Consider the following 25,068-nt stretch of genomic DNA (forward strand, 5'->3'; position numbering starts at 1 on the left):
TGGCAAGAAGAGGGGTCATACTCTTCCATGACATCACACTCAGGTGCTGCAGAGATGGTTCTTATGTCAGACCCAGAGGATTTTGACTTCAGGTGGAGGAAAAAGAAGCAGCAGCAGAAGCAGTGACCAAGTGGTCCCAGCCCCTCTGAAGTCAGTGGAGTTGTGTCTGCCTCCACCTGTAGTGAATTTGGCCTAATGACTTAAACATAGATCCTGTTTCCATACAAACATCCCGAGTGTTCTGTCCCTGGTGACTGGGGAACTCCTTAAATCAAAGCCCTGAGATTCAATAGCAAGGTACAGAGCTATATGCTTTATTGATCACATCTGCACTTGGGGGCTCCCCCACTGCACTGACTAAAAAAGTCTGGCACTCGTGTGCACTGAGCTCTGCGTAAAACCTGGGATGGATTCCCTGGGGACAGCTGTTCCTTTGGCTATTCCAAAACGCTGGTCAGAAATATATAGGGGGATCTTCCCCAGCTCATTACACCAAGTATTAAAAGAAGAGAGAGAGGGAGAAAGAGAAAAGAAATGCAGAAAAGTTGTGACAGCATGATTGTTTCTGAATTAAATACCAAGTTCCCAGGAGTTCATAAGCACTTTAAGTGTGATTATTATTATTTTATTTGGTTCTGTATAGTTCTTAGTTACCTCTGAGGCTTGGACATAAAAAGATTTGAAAAGCAAGAAATGGGGGGGGGGGAGGGAGAATTCCTAGATTTGATTAAACATAAACCTAAAAATTGTTTCCTCATTTTGTATGCAGTACTACTGGGCACTACAATAAGCACTCTCTCTAAGTGCAGCACTTGGTTTGTGCATATATAATAATTAATAATAATAAAAAACCTTTGCACTTATGTAGTGCTTTGCCTCAGTAAATCTCAAAGTGCATCACACTCTTTCATGTATTTACCCTTTCAATGCCCCTGTGAGGTAGGGAAGTATTATTATTATATATATGGAGAGGCTGCCTGTTTTCTTCTGGCTACTGTGGCAATCTGAGGAACATTTTCCCACAAATCCCCAGCTTGTTCCCAAAGTTATTTCTGGTAATTCTCGGCCGTTAATGGCTTGGAACCTGCCAATCGTAATGGAAGGTCCTGCAAAGCATTCTTCATGCCACTGACTGCTTTACTGTCTTTTGTGGCTCAATTACTGTCTGGGACTGAGCTTTGTGAATTATGTCGTACCTCTTAGTCTGTGTTTCAATTACGTGAGAAGAACATTTCCAAGGCAATTAAAGGTTTCCACAGCTTGTGGTCACAGGGTCTGTCTGAGAGGCCTGGAGGAGCTCACCTTGGGAAGTAGGGTAGGGGCAGGGGGATTATGGAGGGGGAGTTCAGAGCACAATGAACACAGAAAGGATTGGTTTTAGGAGGCGATGTGCTGAACTCAGGCTGCAGTGGATGAATGGGGGACACTCTGTGTCCATCACCAGCTGTTACAAAAAAACCCCACCTTCAGGGTGTGTATGTGAATCTGTTCAGCGCGGTCTCCTTTCGTTCTGCGGCTGCAGTATATGTGTGCGCATGGGCCGAGACGGCACGGCCAGGCCTCCCATCTGTGTGTTGTCTGCTGTCTGTTAAGGCAACTTGGCTCTTCCCCAGAAGCAGTGATTCAGACTCTAACAGCCAAGCAGTCACACCACCCTTCATTCTGCTCTGTTTCCCATCCTGTGCTAGTCCGGACTGAGGTACATCAGCAGAACTGGATGGGGAGACCTGGGTACAATACCTGGGGTGCACGGGCACAGCTGTGCATGGAAACTTGCACACCACTTGCCCATATCACGCCCTGCTTTAACTGAGCGGAAAGATGTCACCTTTTTACCTCGTTTTCATAAGCACTCCAAATATATCTCCGAAAAGAAAGAGCGAGTCGTTCCTGTCTTGGAGAGATGCTGGCACACAGCACAAAGATCCTCTCAATGTTCTGCTGGTACAGCACAAGGCCTGGCACCTGCACTCTATGGCCAAGTGGAACTCGGACGGCAGCTTAGGTACACGTATAGACAACATCCACGCTGCGGTTTCTACTAGGACCTGTGTGTGTGTGTTCTCATGTTCTCATTCTTCACCTGTCAAGGGCCTTTGATGAAAAGTGAGCTGCGAGGGCCCCTTGGGGTAGAAATAGTCATGTACCATTTTGAGGCAGGATTCTTTCCATCGCATTGTTTTGTCTGTAAGAAGTCACCTCTCGTTTCCATAATATCACATTTCCAGGACAGCTCTACTTGCAGACCTGCCATTCATGCTCCATTGGAGAGCTATTGTTGACGGCGGAGAGTGTGGCTATAAGTGATGTCTTAATTCATTGCACATTCGTAAATAAAATAGAGAGAAAGAAAGGAAACAGCTCAAGGTCAAGATTCATTGCTAAGTGAGATTCCTGCAACAGATTGTTTAAAACAGCCTGCAAATAAAAACAAAAGAGTGGGTTACAATATACTGAAGTAATCAGAGGGTGAAGGAGGGGTATAAGTCCTGCTGCCAACATGCTTGGCAAACTCTGAATGAGACTGAACCCTTTTAAAAAGGATGATATTTGGGATCTTTTTTAATAACTGTATTTAATGCTGAGGAAAAGTGCTCACATAATAGTCCCAGAAACAGAAGCCATCTAGTTATGCATAGCTAGAGCTGGGAGAATCCTTCAAAAAACTATTTGATTAATAAAACCCACAGATTCACTTTGGAGCTGATTCAAATCCCATGGAAGTCAAGAGAAAGGCTCTTATTGATTTCAGTGAGCATGGATCAGCCCTTTGAAAGTATTCATAGCTTTTTTTATTTGTGCTCCACAACTATTCATATAGGAGCTTTGGGTTGTTGTTGTTGTTTGGTTTGTTTTTGTTATCTAGAACATTAGCAGAAAGTGAATGCTACATGAGTGCTTGTGCAAATGCTGGTTTTTTGGGGGGAGTGGGGGGGTCATGAAGGGCCTCTCCAGAAGCATTCAGATGGCCAGTCTGAAATCTCTTTAGCTTTCCCTCCTGTTTATAGAAATTTCTGTCACTCTGTCCAGGAGCAGAACTAAACTATGTGACTTAGGTGACCAGTCACACGCCGCAGAGTGAATAGTCAAAACTTGTTTGAAGGAATAGTTTGGAAACAATACATGGGTTGTAATATAAAGTGTTATAACAATTCTGAGCAAAGAACTAATTTGTAAAATATCAAAGCATGTCTGAGGATAATTCACATGTGAAATACATAGCTAAATTCATTGACTAAGTTATTAGCTATGAATAATTCTCCCCATTAAAGGTAAGCACTATTGGTGATGCAGAAGTTTCTCTTACTCTGTGTACTAGTCAACATTTTTATGTTTTTTATCTGAAATAAAAATTTTAATGCAAAATTTCAATAAAAACCAAAATTTGGAACATTTCAAGTAGTTCTTTGTTTTCGCTCTATTTTGGGTGAACTTGTTCAAATAAAATAAGATATTCTATCACCAACCTTATCCCAAAACTCCAGCTGAAAGTTTGTTGATATGTGACCAAGTTTGGTTAACTATTTTAGTTATGTATGAGTCTCCGCTCTTCCCAGAATGAGTAAGGATGGTATTTCTGGCTTTTCAGGAAGCAAGAACTACCAGGTATACATCAACAGGTGTTGTCATGAGACCTGCAGCCCAACTTTGGAAACTCAAGAAGTTTGGATACTGTTGCATTCTCCTCCAAACTAAATATCTTGAACCTTTTGTGGATTGTCCATCACTATTTTTTCCTTCAGTCAGTGAGGTTACCAGGTAACAAAAGCATTTGGGTGTGGAAGATAGATTCCCCAAACAGCATGAAACAAATGCAGTTGGGTATTTTTGGATGTGATGTGATGTGTCATAAAGACAGAAGGTGACTGGAAGGAAGCTAGGAGAGATAGATGCTACTGCTGCGTTTTTGTCCAATACATGACTTTTCAGTTAAAAATAAAAAAATGCTGCTGCGAAAGATGAGTTAAGATGTAGGTGGATGCCTTGGAGGATATTTCACGAGGACAGTGATTACAAATGTGCTGACAGATTCCTGAAATGGAGCGCTACTGAAATTGATAACCTACTTTAAGTCACAGGGCATGAGAAATGCTATTATATACATAGAAAATTTTGCGCTTTAATGGAATGGAAAGTAAGTGCCATGCAATGGCAGGATGAGTCAAGGATAAGTAACTATGGCAGGCAGAGTCATGGATAAGCACATAAACTGCTGTGTCAGGGTAAGTTACGTAATATCACACACAACAAAATAACATTAAAAGAACATTATTAAGGTTACAAAGTCAAGCACACAAAAGTTAGGAATTACCAGAAATTAAATTAAGGATGGCTGCATAACCTTAATTCAGCTCCCTTGTGCATATGCATTATGATACAATCTTTAATTACTGAATCATATACTGCGGTTTTTTTTCCTAACAGAAACTCTGCTTCATTCAGTGCTTAGAGCTATGTGGTAACTCATAATTATGGGCCATTACTCTGTGTATAGCCTCTGAAGAGAGAGGCACAGTGCAGACTCTGGCCCCTTTAAACAGTATGACTTGCTGGGAATAACATGGTGTGGGCAGGGGCCCATATAGCCTGGAAAACCCCCAATGAGGAGGCCAAGAGATGCAGGTCTCCACCCTTGAGAGGTGATGGCTGAGGAGCTGGGAGCCTAGAGTGGGTGCCCTGGATGGACCATAGATGGGGAATACAGGTACAGATGCCCTGAACTGTGACAGTTCAGTTTGTGACACTGGTTTCCCTTTGAAGCCTGGCATGTAAGTCTAATGAGGCCGGTCTCTGATTATGTTGTGAGATCTGACAAGCTCACAACTGGTATGGATGGTGGTTTTTCTCTATGATTTGAGTGGGCATAGATAATTTTATACCTGCACAGAACTTTACAGTGTTGTGGAGAGCCATCTACATCTTGGCATTGAAAAGATGGAAACATGAAATAGCCATGTGACAATGCCACAAGACAAGCAACTTCCTTATTAGGTGGTATTCACGAGAGCATCATAGATAAAATAGAATGGGAATTATTTTGCTCTCCTCAGCTATGGGTAGGCCTCATTGGGAGCATCCAGCCACTACAAACCATGTGTGGACCCCTTACTTTAAATAAAAGACCTAGACTGAATGGAAAGCAACACAAATGAACAAGGTTTGGAAAATCTGGGGAAACCTGGAAAATTCCTCCCTCCTCTAATCTGTTTTAATTTTCCCTAATATTATTTGTTTATTTTAGTGTAAAATATAAGATTCTTGAGGCAGGGCTGATTCTTCTCTCCTTTACACTGAGCTCAATCAGGAGTAACTCCTCTGAAGTCAATGAAATTACATGGGTGGATCACTTCCATGAAAGGTGTCGGGTGCCTGCATAATACCAGGTACATCAACAACTCTGTATAAAAAAATCCAAAAATCACCATAGAAAGTAAGAGTGATGAAAGCAAACTGAGAAACAATAATGAGGTGAGACACCATAACTACCTGCAGATACATACAAGGGCGTTGCACGGAGACTCTAGATCAATTATTTTAGTTAATCAGCAAGGGCAGGACAATGAAAAATGGGCTTCACCCTTTGCAGAGAACATTTGTGAACTATCTTGTAACTGTAACAAGTGTGCACTAGTGGAAAACATTGTCAAGGAAGGTGGTAGATTTCACGGGACTGGAGATATTTAAGGCTTAAACTAGGCACCTGGCATGCTGGAGGGGATAGACTAGATGGCCAGCATAAAAACCTTTCCAACCCCTTTGTGAAACCTGGAAGCACATGGACATTTAGTAGAATAGTGACAAGAATGTGCGTGGGGGCTTCCCTTTGTGGGAAGAACCTTCAGATGCTCCATCCCTGCCAGAAGAATAGAAAGAGAAGACTGGGGAAAACAGAATGCCTGGGGGTGGGAGGTAGGGGAGGGAAGGGATCCACCTATGAATGACACAAAGTCATTTCACATAAGAAGTGGAAGAGCTGGAAAGTGGATGCGGGGTTGGGGAGAGAATGTGACTCTCCCTAGATGGGTTGGCCTGGATCCACAAAGGGACTTGGTCATTGCAAAGCTCGATGACTAACTTTTAGGCACCTAGAAAATCACAGGAACATTGTGATCCACAAAGTCTTAGTTAGGTGCTTAGGTTCCCTATACAATGAATGGGAGGCCAGCACCTAAGTATGCAATCCACAAAAGCCAGCACACTAGGTGAGCCAATAGGAGATGCTGACAAATCACCCTCGGATCTCACCTAAGTCTTGGCTGGAGGGAGGTGTCTGTCTCTGCTAGCAATGCACAACCGGGAACATGAAGTCAGGTGCCTAAGTTCTTTCTTGTGAGAAGTAGTGAGACACCTGCCTCTCTTCATAAAAAGCAGCCTGAGGCAGCACCATCCACCTTTTAGCCCGGTGGTTAAAGCACTCACATGGGATGTAGAAGACCCAGGTTCCATTTCCTCCTCTGCCAGAGGGGAGAAAGGAGACCCCTGCTCAAATTCTATTTCACAGGTGAGTGTTCTAACCACTTAGCTGTGTGATATACAGATGTAGGGCTCCCTTAGGCTTTCCTGTTGCAGCCTTTCCACTGTGTATAACTAGTGTAAGAGTCACTGGAGCAGAGGGACTGGACTATGGGTCTCCCACCTCTCAGGTTGTGCCCTAACCACGAGACTATAGACTCACTCTCTCTTTCTGGACCAATGGCTCTGTAAGTATTTGTCCAGAATGGAACCGCTCCAACAGGAGAGAATGAGGGAACATCCCATAGCTCAACGGTCAGAGTATTTTCCAAAATGGTAGGATTTAACCAGGGTCTCCCTTTTTCCCATCTAAAGGGGGAATTGAATGCAGGTCTCCCACGTCCCAGGTTAGTGCTCTAACCATGAGGATAGATGTTATAAGGAAGAAAGCAGCACCACCTCCAGCCACATTTCGAACTGGACCAGATTCAGTTGCTGTGCTGAGAGGCTGACTACTGGATCAGGCTCTACACACAAGTTAAGCAGGCAAAGGCCTATTTTCCCCACAGTTCATGGATGGCTCTGGGGTTGAGGCAGGAGATAGGCGTCCGGCCACCTAGAGGGAGGCAGAAACATAGGTGATGAGGGAACTTTTACCCTGAAAATTTAGGCACTGAGTTTAGCCACCTACAGCAGTTTTGTGGCTCTCAGTGGGGCCTAAAGCGGGGACTTAAGAGCCTGTACCCTAGACTTAGGTGCCGAAGTACCTTTGTGGATCTGGGCCTATAACAAGACTGTGTCCTGTTCTCAATCTCTTCAGCAAGCTATTTGGGAGGCTTTTAGTGCCCCAGAGAGGTTGAGTCAAGGGAAATGGGGGCTGTGGATAGTAACAGTGAGAATTCAGGCAGTATGATGGGGAAAGGTGGCAGGGCTCATCAGCTTATCTAGTTTGTCTCCATTATTCTCTATTGATTCACCTGTTAGCAGGAGTTAGAGCCCTACATAAAGCTGCTGAAGTGCTGCAGACTCCTTGTAGCAGCTGCTGCTCATTAATTGCCCCTGGGATATAAGATAAGTGGACCAGGCTCTCTAGGGAGAGGGAGTTAAATAGGACAGGTTCTCGGGGGAACCAAACTCAAGGAAGAAATAGGGGTTGGGGTTTTTGCTGGATGCTTGTTTTTGAGTTATTGACACAGCCAAACCCCATGGAAAGGATGAGTTTGAGTCCTAACTTGGTGCCTCCTGGCTCTTTGGAGGGTGGGGTTGAGGGTTAGCATGTTTGCAGCTGGGCTTGTCATCTGGCCTAGGGTTCAGTCTGATTCTCTGTCCTAGCCAGTTTTCCCCTAATAGCCAACTAGTGTAAGGCAATTCAACTTCTCTTTCAGGAACAGGCAGGAAAAACCTCCAACTGCAAGTGAAATTTTTATCTGCTCAGAAATGTCTGGAGTGGCAGGTTTTCCTGTGTGAAGTCAGGACCATAGGAAATGCGAAGGAAGTCACTGTGGGAAGCCAGAGTTCTGATGTGTCTCCAGGAGTCTCCTGTGACTTATTTTTTTAACCTTTTATTTCATTTTTTCTTTTAAATGTTATCAGCCAGTTATCCCAGCCCCTGGCAGCAGGCTCGTTCAAAATGCCCCCTCAATTGCTTTATTCCCTCCTAGGAGCTCCCTCCAGCTAGAAAAGTCAGCTTGCTCTTCTATAATGAGTGAGATGTCAGGCTACTACTACTGGGGCTGGCCTCTTTTCGCTGCTTATAAGCTGTGTTTGGGCTGCCAGGAGCCACTTGACAGATCTGCCTGGCACTCTGCCTACTCTTCCATTTAACACAGAATATCTTTTCTCTGCAGCCTGCTCTTAGCCTTGTAATAAGGGAGGAAAATCCCTCCACCTGGAATGCACAAAGCATGGACTTCAAGATCCCTGTTTGGTGTGTTTTTTAGACTTTGCATTTGATTTTCTGTAATACAACAGGCAGGATAGGTCTGAAACATAGCGTATTTGATCCTGAATACCTTCTTCAGCAGGTACTGGGCTTAAGTATGTGCTTTAAGTGCTATGCCAAAGAGGGGTGGACTCAAGCACATGTTAACCACATGTTCAATATTCAAGTGCCTGACTGAATTGGGACCTCAAATGGGGGAGGGGAGAAATAGAAGAAGGGTGCCAAATTTAATTACAGAACCATGGCAGCAACTCCACAAAGTTACAACTTGCTTTCCAATATAAACCTATTCTTCCCCTCTACACACCAATTTCCTCAACACAAACAAATAAAAACCCAAGCAAACCAACCAACTTCCTCTTCTCCCCCCCCCCATCTTTTTTCTTTCTTTTTGTAATGTTGCACATGTGGCTTTTTGGCACCGGAGTGTGCTTTGGGAGAGTCAGATGTTAACTGGATAGGATGTCTTTGAGGTATCAGATTTTGAAAAATGAGAACTCTGAATTCTCTGTAGCACCCACCATTGCTGTCTCGAAGATAGTGGTGGGGTTTTTTTTTTGTTTTGTTTCCCCCTTTTGGAAAAGTCATCTCGGTTTCACTGAATCATCCAAACTCAATAAATAGCTGATTTTTACAATGCCACCAGAATTCTGTTCAGTAGTCCTCTGTGAGACTTGGTGCCTCAAGGTATTTTTGTGTAATGTGGGGTGATTAGTTCTGGAGATGGTCACTGCACACATGTGAGCCCCTCAGAAAGTGACAGGCTCCCTAGCACAGTGGTTCCCAAACTAGGGGCGCCACTTGTTCAGGGAAAGCCCCTGGCGGGCCTGGCTGGTTTGTTTACTTGCAGGTTCGGCTGATCGTGGCTCCCACTGGCTGCGGTTTGCCGCTCCAGGCCAATGGGGGCTGCGGGAAGGGCGGCCAGCACGTCCCTCGGCCCGCGCCGCTTCCCACAGCCCCCATTGACCTGGAACGGCGAACCGCGGCCAGTGGGAGCTGCAGTTGGCCGACACTGGGAAACCATCCCGACCCATCAGCGGATTTCCCTGAACAAGAGGTGCCCCTAATTTGGGGACCACTGCCCTAGCATTTATAAATTCCTCTAGGTATAGAGACAGCTGCCCAGGATGGGAGCCTGATTCTGTATAACGAAGTGACTATACAATGCTGCCACCTTGATTCAATATTTGCACTCACTTCACACTCCCTTGGCATAGTGGTAAATTGCCTACACGAAGTGCAAGGTGGGTGCATAGTCAGGAAATGTAAGTGTAGAAGAGCTCATCAGGCATTGGATATGATTTAAATTCCATGGGAGTAAAGATTACCATCAGGGCTGGGGAGAGTGTAATCTTTATAGGACTAGGGTGAGGCACAATGGGCAGGAGTTGATAATCTCCATAACCCACCAGATCTGGCAGCTCCTTCTTGTGCCATGGATCAGATCAACTTCAGGATTCCTGCAGCCATTCTAAGTGCTGCAGGGGGAAGGTAGCAGTTTGGAGCATGTGACTAACAGATTCTACACTCTGTGGGAAGCTTCTGACAACAGCTTCTGCATGCTCCGAGTCACCTTGGAATATTTTGATTTACAAACAGTTTTTTGAACTGCAATATTCTAATAGTGTTTCAGGGGAGGTTTTCAACAGCACAAAGAGCAGGTAGGGCCCAACTCCCACAAAGTCATTTGTGCCGATGGAAAATCTCCCCCTTAACTCTCTCTTGCTGAAGTTTCTTAATGAGCCAGGAAACAGCAGCAAGGGAGTGAAGAAAAAAATTATTTTTCAGTGCATGATTGATTTTTACTCTGTCCTGGTCCATCTAACCTGGTCCCCAGCCCCCCAGATTCGCATTGGCATTGGATCCTTACTGTGGTTGCCAACCCTCCAGGATTGGCTGGGAGTCTCCAGGATTTAAAGAAAAGGAGTACTTGTGGCACCTTAGAGATTAACAAATTTATTTGGGCATAAGCTCACAAGTACTCCTGTTCTTTTTGCGGATACAGACTAACATGGCTGCTACTCTGAAACCAGGAATTAAAGATTAATCTTTAATTAAAGATTATATTATGTGATGAAATCTCCAGGAATTCATGCAACCAAAGTTGGCAACCCTAATCCTTAGGCAGCTCTAGGTTTGTTGTGGGGATGGGCCTCTGTTTAGCAATGTTGCATAATTCTTATTATGTGAACAGCAGGGCAGCATCGCTGAGGCCTGCGCTCATTTGAGCCCCAACCCAGTGCAGCACTTAACTATGTGCTTAGCTTCACTGGGGCTTAAAATTAAGCATTTATTATATGTGCTTTGATGAACCGGGCCTGTGGCTTTGACCTGAGTTTACCTAGTCTTGTGCCTCAATGGATTGCAGTATGTGTGAGCCTTTTGAAACATTGATGTCTTCTGGGCCTCTTTCTTTCTCCTCTATTCATTTCTTTAAACCAATCCCCAGTCAGGAGAGGGAAAACCCTATTAAATTACCCTAGAATATATCCCCCCATTTATGTCTCCATCCTTCCATTAACTTGGGACCCCCTGCGATAGCTTGCATCGGCAGATATGGTGTTGCGTTTTGCTCCCTTTCATCTGCTCGGTGACATTCACAAGCTGGCATAAGTGGCAGGAAAGGATTTCCATTTTTAAGGACGTTGATGAGATTCCAGGGGCTTACCATTAAAAGAGGGGGTGGGAGGTGGACAGAGAGGAATTCATCCTTCCCTCCTCCCCAGCCCCCCCAAATCAGAACTTTCTAATTGGTCTGAGCTCTGCAGGCTCCTCAGACCCCTTCTGGATTCCTGGCCCCATAGTGACCCCACAGGTAGTCCACACACCAGCCTTGAACAATCTTATGTCCAATGCCCAGCCTATATTAAGTTCAAGAGGATGGGGAGAACCCATAAAAGGAAAATAGGGTGCATGCTGTTTAAACATATATAAGCAAATGTGTGTGTGTGCTGTATGCACAGTACATCACACATTGTACACTGTTCTATGTGCAGGTATGTAATGGATACACTCAGAAGTTTCCTGCCCTTCCCAGGGTACATCTGCATTTCCCCCCTTCTATTTATGAGTCTCTCTTCCTCCCATTTCAGTCCCACTGGAGCCATTTGTTTCTGCAAAGACATGACCAAAAAGGTGGAATAAATAATTGCAAGGACCTGAAAAAAATCTTGCAGTGGGAAATACATTTGGGGGAAGGGGGGGAAAAAAAGCAAAGGTTCCCAAGAACCTATGAAGAAAACAAGGGCTCATCAGAGCATCCCAGAGAGACTGCGTTTCCCATTAATGGAGAAAGCAAATTGGAAGCTAATTGCTGGATTTGTAGATTTTTTTAAAAAATATTATATGAAAAAGATCTGTGTTATGATTCATCTGTTCTGCAGAATAAGCCAGTAATTTAAAGAGACAAGCTGCTTTAGCAATCATAGTATTACAACTATTAATTATAATAATTTCTTAGGTGGCTCATTATCGAGGCACCAGAAGTGTGCTAAAGAGTGGCTGGGGAAGATGACACAGACAACCCACCCCAAACTCCCCTTTGCCATGAAATTGCCCTAGATCAAAGAACAAATGGGCCTAATTTAAACCTCCAGAATTTGGTGGCGGGGTGTGGAGTGTCTGGATCTGGATCGGAACTTTGCCGCTTATGTTCATCTGTGGGTCAGATAGTCAATAAACATTCTTCTGGGCAGCTGCTCCTTTTTACACCAGCTGTGCATCTGGCCCTCTACATGCAAGCTGAATGTTAGCAGCAGAAGTGCTCTGTTGGCAGTGAGCGAGGAAGGGCTACTTCACCATTTGATCCCCACCTGCCTCTGCAGGGTGCTGCAGCTCTCCTGGTTCTGGCAGTGTGAGTCTTATACACTGTTTCACTGATTTGTAGAGGACTTACTTTTGAAAATCCAGAGCTCCTCTTAATCCCCTCAGCTCTTTTTAGGTCCTCTTAGCTCATAAGGGACAGTCCTCTTACACAATTCCCTGGCTTGCTCCAACTCCACCCATGGCATATTCCCCTCAACTGTCCTGGCAGTATGGCTGCAAAATCTCACTTCTCCTTTGTCCCAGCGTTTTCCTGACTGGAGCGTTGTCCAATGTGTATGAGGAATGGTGGGGGGAGATGAGGAACTAGGTTTCCTGGATTCTCATTCTAACTCATTGTTTGATGATGGACAAGTCACTTCACCACTCTTTATAATACTTCCCTACCTCCCCGGGAAGGGAGCTGTGAGGGTTAGCTAATTAGTGTTTGAAAAGCGCTTTCAGATCCTTGGTTGAAAGCATGATTTCCCTGGGAGACCTCTTCCTCCTGTTTATTCTCTCACTAATACACTAAACTGTAGACACGATGGGTAAGCTGTTCTAGCTGAGGGACCCTCAGCCTGTTGCGATGATGTGATAAGGGATTTATTTCTTTGCCATCATTCATTCTTCCCTGTCATGCCTATGGCAGGAAACCGTCTCCAGAGGAACTCCCAATGGCAAGAAAAGGGGATATTGCAGCAGCAAGGGGGAAACTGACAACATGCTAGTGGACCTGGGGAGGATGTGCTCCAACATATTTATTGCTCTTTTTGAAGAAAGAGAGAGAAGAGAAAGACCAAGAAGAGGGGGATGAAAAAGGGAAGGTGGATTCCACTGAGCATACATTAGTTTCCAAGGCTGCTTCTCAGGTGGTGACATCCCTTCCACAAATAGTTCGTGGTAAACAGATACCAGATGCTTGGTGGCTCTCTGTGGCCCTCACTCGAGCCTCATGATTTCAAATGGCTATTCTCCAACCCCGGCATGGGATCAATCACTCTGATAGTGAAAGGCACTGCAGAGCTGCCTTTTCTGCACTCGCCTCTCTTTGTTTCAGCTCAGAAACCTCTTCCTGCTTTGTAGGGAGTGAATTCCAAGGGTCCTGAAAGAGTGAGGCCAGTAACACTGGCTAGAGATAAGCATGAGGGAGAGCAGGTGCTGTGCAAACTTCCCCACAAAGTACTGTCAGTGCAACTCATGCCTGGGCAGTCAGTCCAGCACTCATCAGCAACCCTATAATAACAAACCAGTGCACACAGCCCAGTGCTGATTTGCTGTAACAAGGTAGTGTGTACAGCCCAACAATGCTGTAATGCTATGATTGTAATACCAGCTTTTATATAGCAGCCACAGAACCCAGAACACTTTACAAAGGAGGGTCAGAAGCACTATCCCCATTTTACAGATGGGGAAACTGAGACACATGCATTTGAAGTGACTTGCCCAAGGACAAATTAGCATAGCAAATTAGGGTGCAATACCCAGTGCCCAGGGCAACTCTGATATGATGATAAATAAATAGCCTGATGACAAATAACAAGGGAAAACCATTTCCATTTCAAGCCTCCAGGAAGTTAGTGACTGAAAAAGTAGACAACGATTGTATAGATTATGAAAAATACCATGGCAAAATCATTTTAATATATACATTTGTACTCAGCATCATGTAGGAAGTTGCTTTGGGAAAAAGTTTCATGAGGCAGAGGGACTATCTTTGGATTCTGTGTTTACACAGAGCCTAGCACAATGGGATCCTGGTCAAGACTAGGACTGCTAGACCCTACTGCAATACCAATAACAAAGGGTAATCCAAGAAATATCCTGCAGCCTGCTGAACCAACTAGCTTTTTCCTGTTCCTAAAATATTTGTATATATGTTAAATGCCAACTAATTATTAAGAACATATTTAGTGAGCATTAACAGCTATGTAATCAATGCAGATCTATTATGCCTAATTATATACATGTATCTGTTACATAGCTCCTAATCTTCTATAAATATGTTTTTCATAATCAGTTCATTAGCAGGTAGCTAAATTAATGCAAAGAATTCGCCACACAAGTTGGGTCCTGGCTAAATTCCAACTCAGGTAATTGCAGTCTGGTCTCCCTCAATCCCTCTGGCATTTCCATGGGGAATGTATTTATTTTTAACTTCCTATCCTAAACTGCCCAATAATGTCCCTGATAACCATATGCCAGATCCCACCCCAAAGGGGGTTGTGGAATTTCAATGGAGAATGAAGTGAGTGATCTCTATAGAGTAACGCTCAAAACATATCGTGTACGTTTAGTCCATCAGAATTTCAGATTAGGTTATTATTAATCTCCACAGTAGATCAATAGCAGTACTCTAGTCTGGGAGAAAAGACACTGTTAAATAATGAGATGGATTAAATCTATCAATCTGTCTCTCTCGGCTTTTATATCATACTCATCTCTGTGTTCCCTGCGTGCTGCTTGCCTTTGGAGACCAGGGCTCAAATCCTGGTTAGATTACAGTTTGATTGGTCTCCTCCAAGTCCACATTGCAGAATCTCCATACAATGTAGAGGAATTTAGCACATTTGGCCAAGAAAGAGGCCACTGGAATGGAGAGGTTCCTGTAGCTCAAGCCTGAAGTCCATTGACAGAGCTATGTGGAGTCCCAGAGATTGCAGGCAGGTGGACTGGAAAAGCTCGGGGGAGGGAGGAGATTTAGGATTAGAGTAGCAGGGGCTGCCACAAATCAGGGTTGAGGTGCATTGGTAGAGCTGCACGGAAGACCTAGAACTAGGCAGTGAACGTGTTGTACCTTCAGGGCAGAACTGAGGTTCAATGGCGTGGCTGCGTGTGGGAAGCTTGCATCCCACCGGCCTCTTACCAGTACTATTGGTTTCTCACTTCAGTAAGCACTGATCTCGGCTGATTTTTTTTTCTTTTTAGTGAAAATGACCTTGCCAAGCAGCATGATGGGGTGCGATCTGTCATAGCCGGTAAATGTGAAAGAGATGGCAGCTGTGCAAACGCCAGGCAGTCCGGAGGGCTTGGGAAGCAAGGAACAACATACATGTTTCACCACAATTCAAATTATGTTGGGGTTAAGTTTGGCACTTCAGTAGTCAAAACATCTTTCAAACGTCTCCTCGGGCTGGAAAGTCCCCTCCAATAGCCGCAGAAAGAAAGAAGCGTAACCCAATCCACTGCTCCAGATTATTCAGTGTTCAACCATGTAATTGAGATTAATCACTTCTTCCTGTGATCCCCGGGAATACCTTTCATGTCTGGAGCTCTCTTCCCCCTCTGCAAGACTTGAACTTTGATACTGTAGTGGAGATGCAAATGGAGGGAGAGAGAGAGGGCAAGGCAGGGATGCTTCCAACTCTAGGATGTATTCGACACATTTACCATGCCCACCGCACAAAAGAAAGGGGGCCTCTTGGCATCATGAACCAACCCTGAGGATCACTGCTCCTTTCAGCCACACTTCCTAGCTTTAATTAGAAAGGGGTCCAAGTCACGATGGTTAGATCTGGAATGGCCTTGAAGTATATGGATCAGAGAGCGTAGGTGCCGGAACTAGGGGTGCTATGGGGTGCTGCTGCGCCCCCTGGCTTGAAGTGGTTTCCATCATATACAGGGTTTACAGTTTGATTCAGTGGCTCTCAGCCCCCTCATATACAAATTGTTCCAGCGCCTCTGTCAGAGAGGAGGGGATTCAGGGGCCTTATTGTGACCACACCAGACCTGGGGCTTTAGTTACAAAGCTCCTAGCTGGAGCTGGATCTGCACATGCCACAAGGGGAGTGAGAAGGTGGGAATCACATCAGCTTCTCTCACATGGCGTTGTAGCTCACTGGCCCTGGGCCAGACAAAGGCCAGGCATTTGTAACAAATCTCATTGCTACCGGCCTGTCACAGCCATGTGTTTGGCCCATAGTTTTATGCAGAATGGCAGAGACAGTTTAGACATCTATCAAATTGACTTTGGCACATGTAGAATTCCTCTCTGTGTATGAATTAGCCAATTAATTGAAGACCTGACAGGAGTGAGTCTCCAACTACTGGAGTAGCAGGCCATGAGAAATGGCTCTCTTGCCTGCCTTCTGCTCCCCAGGAGGGTTCTGCAGTGTGGGAGGAGACAGTGCTCCAGGGGCATCCCCCTCTCTAGCTTGCACTCGGCAGCTGTAAAAAGGTCAAGTGCTTATTGTCAGGGGACCCCTGCAGAGGTCCCGGGGACACCCAGAAGGAGGGGTAGAGCAGGCGGCACGAAGGCAGGGGATGGGAAAGTCAAACAGGATGCTGTTTTGTTGGTTTATCTCATACCCTTCTGGAATCTGGTAACAGGAGACAGGGCGCTTGAAATAGCTTGGATAAGTGTCCTGGTTTGGCCAGCTCACTGGGTAACATGAGAAGAGGTCAGGTAAGCTGTTGTAGAGACCCAGTTTGACATCATTTCTTCCATTAGCAAATTGATTACTGCGTTATTGGGTCTGCTTTCGGGAAATACAAACTCACGCACTTCTCTGTCTTGTGTCGGGCCTAAGAGTGGTCTCTAGACTCTCTTGGGGCAGGGGTTCTCTCTCTTTTACATGCTTAAAGTTTAATAAAGGCATGAGAAGACAAGCAACATATGGAGTGTGGGTGAGGGGGTTGCAATGACTTATATACTGCTTATACACACACAGGTTTGTATAGAAATAAATGTTAATAGAGCAAATCATCATTTATCCCCACCTGCCCCTCAACCTCACCATTGTCAGGGGCCTGATTTCCTATAGAGACTGCCGCTGAAGTGGGTCTTGAGGAAGGATTTAAAGGTGGAGATTGTAGTAGCTTTATGGAGCCATTCATAAAGGGGCAAGATGGAAGAAGGTGCAAAGATAGCTGATTTAGAAGCATATAAATGAATTGTCTCGGTTGGTATCATTATCTCAGTGGGTGGGAGATGACTGAAATTTCTGTCCTAAATCGTTGCTGTGCACTGTTCAACAGATGCCGCACTCCAAATCAGAGGTGGCTGCACTTCCTTGGTTGATAAGCTAATTTCTATTTTATAGTGTGTAAAGTGCTTTGTGACTCTCAGGGCAAAAGGACCGAAGGAAACACAAGATCAATAGTGGTAAAAGCATCCCACTATATCTTTGGGATCCGTGTGGAAGCATCAGGCTGTGCTATGTTGCATCATCAAGGCATGGGGTTTGCCTCATGACACAACGATGCCACGGCAAGAGGCTATGATGCAACAGCTCTGTCCCATGGTTAATGACCCTAGATCTGAAGTTGTCTGATGGCATGCAAACTGAAGCAGCTAGACTCCAAAGTGCGGCATTCAACTGCACCTGCCATGGAGAAAAACATACAATACCAGGTTAATAAGAGAAACCCAAACAAAAGCTGTGTGTGCCTGCAAAGCAATTGAGTGCTGTGGAAATGAGTAAAGATCCTACAGAACTCACTAATGGCTTCCACCATTTGCCTCTGTCTCTTACAAGGCCTTCACTGTGCTAATTTGGACACATCCCGCATCCCACAGATCCTCATTATCCTACTTACGTTCACTGCTGTTCTCCATAAATATTTTATAAGCATCCTCTTTGCAAATCTTTCTCTTGGATTTGCCTGATGAAGCTTTTTTGCACTGAAAGATAAAAGAAAGGAGGGGGGAACAGTGATCACATTAAAGAGCGTTGCGGGCGGGGGCTGGGAATGGAAATAAACCTGTTATTTTACCCAGATAACTAGGTTGCCTTGTTTGTGCTGTCATTTAAAAGGTGAGTGCAGCCGAAACCTTTAATCAGAACAATCTTGTGTGGGGCTTGTTTTCAGGTGTGCTTAGATTCCTCTGTGTTGTGCAGGTTCCCTGAGGGGGCAACTAATCTTAGTACCAGCCATGCCAAATCCTGCTGTAGGAGGAGAATCTGGAATGTGGGCAAGGGAAACAGAGCTTAGATTTTTTCTTTCCTCCCTTCCCCACTCCCCCTTGGAGACCCATCCACCTGCTGAGCAGAATGTGGCTGCCAGACTTTATGGCTGGGAGCAACCCCGCAGACCCTCAGTAGCTCCAACAGATGGGAGCATTTAAAGGCACCTAATGCTGCACAAGATAGTTTCAGTCTGAACCCCCAGCCGAGCAGGGCTTCAGGTGCTCAGTCCCGCAGGAGAACTCAGCAGATGGAGCCTCTTGCAGCTATCACCTCAAAGGGCAGCAGTTCAACCAGCGGAAGCTGACGAACTTTCTTCTCCCAGCCAGCTTCCATAGTGAAACTCTTCCCTCACTGTGATGGAATCTGACCTTGCCGGCTTGTTTCCTCGTGCACATGCTGCAGCTCCAGAATACCTTCATGAGCTCTCCCTTTCCCCGCCCCACCTTGCCTCCCCCCAGCCCCAGATGCCCCAACTATTGGTCTCCTGTTTTTCTCGCTGTGGTTTCAGAGAAGAGATTCTAGGTGATGATTAGAAGAAACTTTTTCAGCGCTGCATGCTGGAGCACAAAATGTTTCAGAGATGGGGCATCCATGCTGCCAAGGCATTTGGTGTGAGGGGTTTTAGGAATAGATAGGAGCTGCTCTCCTGGAACAGAACAGTGGTTCTTCTAATCCAGTAGCCTATCTCCAACAGCTGCCTGTGCCTCGTGCTTCCCAGGAAGGTGAAAAAACATGCACCTGGCCAATTATGCAGTATTCCACCAAGGACAGAGGGGGCGGGGGTATCATTCAGTTTATGCCCCAAAGTTGAATCATTGGGGCCACTGATCTGTTGGTTTCCCATGTTCATTAGATGGGTCTTTGGGCTTGAAGCTCAATGGACTTTGTTGGTTAAAAAAAAAAAAGGGGAAGCTAAGAACCTGCATGTCAAGGGTAGTGAAAGTAGCTGGGATCTTTCCCTAAGAGCAATGCCACGGGTGCATGTCATCCAGGGCCATTAGCACTCGTGTGGATATTTCCCTACTGCACACACAGTTGTCACACACTCCCAGATGTACAAATCCCATCAGGTAGAGAGAGACACATATTACTCCATTCCACCAGGGTTCACTCCAGGGTTCTTCTCAATAGTATTTTCTCTAGGGCTTTGCCTAGTAAAGTTTTAAATGCCTCAAGTATTGGACTTTCACCTGTTCCCTTGGGAGATTACTCTACAGTCTCCTAGAGCTCCCTTCTGGGGAATCTGTTCTACCAACATAAATTTCTAAATAAAAAATTAAATCATTTCCAGCCTACTCAGCGAGAGGATGAAGTAGGTGACCTAATAAGCTTTTGCTGTCTCTGCTTTCTTTGTATCTAATTCTAATCTCACCCCAGTTTTACCACCCTTAACTCCATCAACTGCAATGGATTTACCCTCAATTTACTTTGATATAAGCAGGAGCAGAATCAGGGCCTTAGAGTAGAAATTTTCCTTTTCTGATTTTAATCCCATTAAACCTTGGACCTCACCTGGAACTGAAAAGGCCATAAAGCATGTCCATGTATCCCATGTTCTCCGCCCCAACCCTCATTCCCACTTCTACAGCTGTCAGGAAATGGGCTAATCCAAGATGCTTGTAAAGATGCCCATCAAGGTAAACTACTCAAAACAAAGCCAGATGACAGAGAACATCACTTCTAAAATGCAAAGCACTTTATTTTCAACCCAGACTCTTGACACCTATCCCTTCTCTGGGTTATGTCAGTGCAGTGCACCCTGTTTCATATGGTATAGTGCACTTGCACCTATAAGTAGGCCACATATCCAGAATCCATTCCAGGCCGAAAAATAATCCAGGAAAGGATTTATTTGTGACTGAAATGGAGGGAAACGTAATGATGTCCTCCTGACCAGACTGAGTCAGACATCAGTGTCTGGTAAATCACAGAGAATAAAAGTAGATCCAGAGCTGGATTTCTGTCACTGTTGGAATGGACTTGGCATCCCATTCATTTATTTAAAGGAACGTTTTTGCCCATTGTGCTTGTCCCAGCATTCCAGAATGTGTTTGCTCATTTGTAACTCCATCTCATTCTGGTCTGAGGGATGGGATGCTTTTCCTTTGATGGATCTTTGTTTCTGAGCTGAGCAAAAGGGGCATAGCTATTTTAGGACCTGAAGAAGCTCCTAAACTCCCACTGACTTTAATGAGAGCAGGGCCAGACCCTTAGAAAGGGAATAATAATGCAAGGAATGCTCTGTTATTCAGTCAACTGAAACAATGATTGCTGCCTGTTATTCCTGGCTTTTCTGAGAAGAATCCAGAGGTGTAGGTAGTTCAGTTGGGGGTGGCCAGACTGGGGTGGATAAGATAAGATCCTGTCCTGAACTACAACCTAAATGGATAAAGTTGGAGAGAAGCATCCCAGATTTCAGATGCTTCTTTATTTTATTTATTCACTGAGTTTTCTAAATCAGCTTTTTCCATAAAATATACACAAGTATTTTCATAAGGTCATAAAATATTGACCCTCCTGGAGAATTCACCTACCAGAAACATGTACACAAAACGTGCAAGGAAAAGTTTCACCAAATAAAATAGTTCTTGCAGATTTCAGGTTCTCCTGATCCTTTGTTATTCACCCCATGCTAATTTCAATAACATCCCCATAGGACAAGACATGCTATATGTGTCGCACATAGGATGTTCCTTGTATAGAATGGGCCAGATCCTCAGCTGATGTACGTGGGTGGAGCTCCACTGAAGTCCACTACATGGTGATTAATGCCAGATCATATCTGGCTCAGTATTTCCTAACGCACATTGCATGCATATGAATAAGGTGGATGTGAACAGAAATGTGGTGGAGGTTATCCCAGCTACATAGGGTATACAAGTCACTGCTTATTTCTAGAGGTACATGCCTGCATGTTGGCAGTGGTGAATGTTTAGTATAGCCAGTGCTGTGGCAACAAATTTTACATTGTCTGGATTGGTGGAATTATGGAGTTATAGAAGCTGAAGCCAGGTTACTAGCTTGTTCAAGAATGCAGATGCAAAGTCCATCTTCATCATCAGCCCCTCAACTCCCTCTTCCACTCCTCTCCTCCATCACTTTAATTGCTTCCTGAAGTATCCATCTCCAAATCCAGTTCTAAATTACCCTCTTGGTTTCCAAAAAATCTCCATGGATTTACTCTACTCCACCTTTCTGTCCTCATATCTACCCACTCTCCCTGCCCTCTGATCTTCCAGCCCCAGCTTCCTCTCAACACCCTCCCCACAATTCTCCACAGATGAGGGGTTTGTTTTTTCGCTTGTGCTGTCCTTTCTCTTTGCTCCCCTAGGAACCTGGCAGAGTAGAGGGATCTTGGAAGACAATAACAGTTCCTGTAACAGTCAAGACAGGAAGTGATTAAGACCCGGTTAAGTATTTCAGCAGAGGCAGAGCAAAAGCAGGGATAAATCTTGGCTATACCCCAGAGATGGTGAACAGGCAGTTACAGAAAGGAGGAGTGGAGTAAAATGAACGTTCGTGGTCAAGGATGTCTCCAAGATTTCTGGTCTTGAGAACAAAAAAATAAATGGTCTGAGTTAAGGAGAGAGGTGTCAGAGTCAGAGAGAGAATCTCTGAGTCTGTGATACAAAAGGCCCTGCTAGGTCTCAGACATCTGGTCTCTCTCCCTGGGGCCAATGGAGGGTTGTTCCTCACAGTATCTTTTCTAATGTTTTGTCCAGATTAATTTTCAAAGTCCTATATCAATGGGCTCCCACCCCTTGCCCTGGGTGATGGTTTCACAGCTTTTCACATTGCACTATCGGGAAGACATCCCTGAATTTTAACCCATGTTTTCCTTTCCTTAATTCCATCCTCCTAGTAACACCTCCTTATAGCTCCTAAATAACACCTCTCTCTCCTCAGTGTTTGCACTCTTAAACTGTTTGTAAATTGTGAGCCCGTTCATTCTCCCCTCCCCCAACATAAACATCTACATATTTGCCTCTTTTAATACCTCTTCACAACTCCCCCTCCAATGCCCTCCCCCAAAATACTCTCTACTTTCCATTCTCTCCAATTTGTCATGGAGTCAGAGGACTTTTTACCCAGAATTCTTTCTGCATCGCTATTCAATTGATGAGCCGGAAGGGAAGGAATTGAAAGAGCTTTTAGATGAGACTAGATTCCATGTAACCCCTGAAAATGCATGAGATCCTACCCTTTGGGTCAGTGTGACCTGATGGACAGTACTTTTACTCCTGCTCCATTCAGAAAGTCTTAGGCTCCAGACTCACACCAAGAGCAGGGATCAGAAGGGACGTGGGCTAACACTGCAGGGACATGGGCTAACACTGCAGGGACATGGGCTAACACTGCAGGGAGTGTGCTGAGCCATTAAAGGCATTACTCTTTGGATGAAATGTTAAATCTGGCTCATCTGGCTGTTCGCTCAGCAGGTGGGAGTGATAGTTCCAATGGCAATTTGCAAAAAGAGACAGAAAGACCCCCAGCTTCCTGACCAGCATCCCCTCTCAATAAAAAAACAAGTTCTAAGTTCCCTTTTGGGTATGGGTTATGGCAGTGTTGAATGTTTGCTGTGCATGCATGTGCTCTGCACTGTAGATATATGATTTGCTGTTTTGAACAGCACTAATTGTTCCTCTTAGTCAGAAAGGTGTCAGAGAGCCTGATGCGGTTCTCTCTGTCTTTCATTTCTCCCTCCGCAGCCTATCCACTTTACACCTGCACTTTGAGAAACCGTGACACATGCGGTCATTATGGCAAGCCTCCAAACACAGTGTCTGCACAAGTCTCTGCCTGGACCCAACCCTGACATGGTCGGAGACACAGCCAGGCATTCCACACCTTTGCACTTGGCAGGTGTTGGCTTTGATGCTCGGAGGTGTGTGGAAAGGAATGCTCTTTTTGAAGGCTGTTTGGATTAGTCACACCAAGGAGTTGTCCCCAGACAATCCCAGCCGGCTAGAACATCTGCCAAAGGATCCAGATGTTCCCTCTTTCTTACTTCTCCTCCTCGCCAAACCTCCTTGTGTAACGTTCTCGAAGCTCTGTGCTGTCTCATGTCCCCAGCCTGCTTCTCATATTTTAGTGGTCTCTCTCTGTTTATGCTCAGCAGCTAAATTCTTGTGTGTGCGTGTGTTTGTTTTTTGTGGTGCATTAACTATGTCATATTTAAAAACAAAAAGGTCTAGTTACTAATGGAAGACATACAGACACCAGCTCGCCCTGGGGCAGGGTGTGCTTTCCATTAGGGCGGCACTCTGTGCTGACTCGAGTCTGATCCCTGCTGAAATTTGTCAAGATAATTCATCGTGGGGTTTAGTGTGTGGGTGCTAGGTGGTGGTGGTGGCCTGTGATATGCAGGAGGTCAGATTAGGTGATCTAGTGGTCCATTCTGGCCTTAAACTCTGTGACTGTAATCAGTTGGGACACTTGTTACCTTGTACATCCCATTCCCTTTTGGTGTATAGTGCAGGGGCTTCCCCAGTTTGGATCTTTGCCATATCATTACCATTCATTATGCACCTGCAATCTGGTTGCTGCTGTTTGAGATATGATAACAAAGACAGTCCCTGCCCCAAAGAGCTTTCACTTCACAGGAGTGAGAGACAGAAGATGAGACACTGGGAAACTCAGAGACGGGAATAACTTTGAGATTTTAGGAGTGATTCAGTAGTTATTGACTCATTTCCTTTGGGAATCATGGAAGATGTGAGTTTCTAGGAATGATTTGAAAAAGGAGGATTGGTGATGTGGCTAACTGGGCATGGGGTGGCTTTCACACATAAAGGATAGCATGGGGAAAGGCTGCCTGTCCATCTGTCAGTCAATGGCTCCAAAGGGTATTTTGTTTCACTACATATAAAACCAGAAGGTTCGGCTAAACATCCTCTTCTCTGGACCTTCATCAGTCTAGATATCCCATGATAATCGGGCTCTCTCCTGAGATTCCTGGTAATATTTGGATCTGGCCAGACAGCAATATACCTTCAGAACAGCCCTTCCCTTATAGCACAGTATTTCTGGATCTCTGCTTCCAGGCCTGGAGGGAGTGCAGAAGTTCAGAGGCAGCCATCAAAAAGAAAAATGATTTTAAAAGTGTTGCACTAGCCTTTTCAGGGTCATAAAACATTCACTGGGCACCTGATTGGTTGATTTAAATTTGGAAAACAAAGGGCTCTGCTTCACAAGCCCAAAACAAAATTCATATTCCTAAACAGACTCTCCCGCATTCTCCAATCGCCAGCCTTCTCCATAGGCCATACATCCCTCAGCCCTCCCCAAAAGTGGGCTTGTGAGGCTCTGATTTTATCCAGGCTGGGACACTAAAACATTACCAAGGCAAAGCAGCTACAGAAGGTCGGAAGGCTGTAAGAGTGGGGGTACCCCAGGAATGTGTAGGGAAGGAGTGATGCCCAGGATGAGGTGGTCAGGAGACAAGCATCTGGAGGGGGAGGGAAGGAAAGAGGGCTAGAGCGAGAGTGGGGAGAGTTTGTCGATAGGGCTCATGTTTGGGCCCATATTCGTTTTTTGTCAAAAGCAGCTAGTTTCTTCTTTGCCCTAAGAAGGCTGCCACCTAACCCAGTTCAGTCTTGCCAAGCAATGGGAGGAGACAGCCCACACTGGAGATAATACATAGGGGCAGATTTCTGTTATGACATTTCCCTTCACTCCTGAGGAGAGGCAGGACAAGCTACTTGCGGCTGTTAAGCCACATGTGAGTTTGTGTTTCTCATGAAGATAAATTTCAGAGCAGAGCCCATTCATCATGTGTTATACATATATTTATTTTGGTTTGCTCTTTAAGCGTTTTCACTTTTGACAATTTGCTTTTGCACTTGGGGAAAATCTGAAGAGAATGAAAATGAGGGCTGGATTTGGGGACTAATCAGTCACCAAGCAGGGCAGGATTCCAGCCTCTCAAGGTGTAATGGTGGGGGGGAAATTGAGCAGTGCCAT

The sequence above is a fragment of the Natator depressus genome, chromosome 9 (genome assembly GCF_965152275.1).
Source record: "Natator depressus isolate rNatDep1 chromosome 9, rNatDep2.hap1, whole genome shotgun sequence".
NCBI lineage: Eukaryota > Metazoa > Chordata > Testudines > Cheloniidae > Natator > Natator depressus.